Raw genomic sequence first — 2,120 nt, forward strand, 5'->3', positions numbered from 1 at the left:
GATTGTTATTTCAGCAGTGTGTTGTTCTGGTCTGGAATGCAACCCTGAAAGGTCAGTGGAAGCAGATTCAATGGGAACTCTAAATGGAATTGTATATATACCTGACATGGAAAATATAACAGGGCAATGGGGGAAAGGACAGGAGTGTGGGATGTGGGATTAATAGAATAGCTCTGTGAAATATCAAGCAAATGCACAGTAATAAGGTTCAGTGCTTGGACCTCAGATATTTTCACTCCATCAATGGCAGAGAAAGCTCAAGGGACCATGTGGCTACTCCTCATGTTCTTCCCAGTGTCCAGGATAAAGTGTAACATCACACTGATTTTCAGATGGCTGAAACAAATGCAACAGACATCTGTTCTGGAAACATAACATTTAAAGTGAGAAACTAATCATGAGGCATGTACGGGGATTGAACCCGTGATCTTCAGTTTACAAGACTGACGCCTTACCACTTGGCCACCATGCCTTTTGTTAATGGACACCTGAGGCTCCAGAGGAGGATTTGTGATTCTTTTTCAATTTGGTTGAAACAGCATCGAGAAACATGCACAGAAATCAAGAGGGATTGTGGAATGGGTAACAGATCAGCCTCATTTCCATCATCAGCATCATGACATCTTCATTCAGACATTCCATTCCCATCCTCAGCTTTTCTCACATCTGCAAAGGGACTTGGATAGGTTGCAGTGCTGGGCTGAAAAGTGGCAGATGGAGTTTAACCCTGAAAAGTGTGAGGTCGTCCATTTTGGAAGGACAAACATGAATGCAAAATACTGGGTTAACGGTAGGGTTCTTGGGCATGTGGAGGAGCAGAGAGACCTTGGGGTCTATGTGCATAGATCATTGAAAGTTGCAACTCAAGTGGATAGGGCTGTGAAGAAGGCATATGGGGTGTTAGCGTTCATTAGCAGAGGGATTGAATTTAAGAGCCGTGAGGTGATGATGCAGCTGTACAGGACCTTGGTAAGGCCTCATTTGGAGTACTGTGTGCAGTTCTGGTCGCCTCATTTTAGGAAGGATGTGGAAGCCTTGGAGAGGGTGCAGAGGAGATTTACCAGGATGTTGCCTGGAATGGAGAATAAGTCTTACGAGGAAAGGCTGAACATTCTAGGCCTCTTCTCATTAGAAAGGAGAAGGATGAGGGGTGACATGATAGAGGTTTATAAGATGATCAGGGGAATAGATAGGGTAGACAGTCAGAAACTTTTTCCCCGGGTGGAGCAAAGCGTTACAAGGGGTCATAAATTTAAGGTGAAGGGTGGGAGATATAAGGGGGATGTCAGGGGAAGGTTCTTTACCCAGAGAGTGGTCGAGGCATGGAATGCCTTGCCCGGGGAAGTTGTTGAGTCAGAAACTTTAGGGACTTTCAAAAGGCTTTTGGATAGGTATATGGATAAAGGAGAATGATGGGGTATAGATTAAATTGTCCTTGACAGAGGACAAAGGATCGGCACAACATTGTGGGCCGAAGGGCCTGTTCTGTGCTGTATGTTCTATATTCTATGTTCTATGTTCTATGTACAATAATATAAGAGTGGACATTGGGTTGTTACTGGGCAGATTATATAAATAGACTGTGTGCATCATCACAGGAAGTGATGTAATATAATCTGTCCGGCACCTCATGGAGAGTTGTAGATGAAACCTTCAATGCAAGATGTGCAGAGTAAACTCAGGTTATTTTAACCGTCAGATTCTTATAAATTGTGTACTAAGCCTTGACAGATATCAGAACATTATATGGGGGCTGCAGTAAACCAAAGCGAAGATGGAGAAATCTTTGCCTGTACCTTTGAAAAGGTCACTGGACTGAACCAAGCCGAGGAGTGGCCGAGATGTTTCCAGAACTTTGCAAGGTATTGTACTGCATCGGGTCTCGTGCAGAAGCCAGACATGGAGCAGGTCAGTACGCTATTGTCTGCAATGGAGGGAGTGTGCAGGCAACATCCTCATGAAGAACAGAAGGCTACGTGTGAAGAAGTTATTAAGACACTCAAGACCTATTTTAATTGAGGAAAAAAATGTCATCGTGGAGCCAAAGTTAAAACGCTGCATTTGCTGACAACGCAACCACCAGGTGACGCTGTACTAGCACATGCGCAAATGCAGCCTCT

The 2,120-nt window shown here is 44.2% G+C and overlaps 1 non-coding gene across 1 annotated transcript; it reads right to left on the reverse strand.

The window, feature by feature from the left end:
* Window positions 1-400: 400 nt before the first annotated feature.
* On the reverse strand, window positions 401-472 carry trnat-ugu (transfer RNA threonine (anticodon UGU)). The gene has a single exon. It is a non-coding gene; the product is annotated as a tRNA-Thr (tRNA).
* Between the last annotated feature and the right edge of the window lie 1,648 nt (window positions 473-2,120).

This window comes from Heterodontus francisci, unplaced genomic scaffold, assembly GCF_036365525.1.
Source record: "Heterodontus francisci isolate sHetFra1 unplaced genomic scaffold, sHetFra1.hap1 HAP1_SCAFFOLD_58, whole genome shotgun sequence".
Classification (NCBI taxonomy): Eukaryota; Metazoa; Chordata; class Chondrichthyes; order Heterodontiformes; family Heterodontidae; genus Heterodontus; species Heterodontus francisci.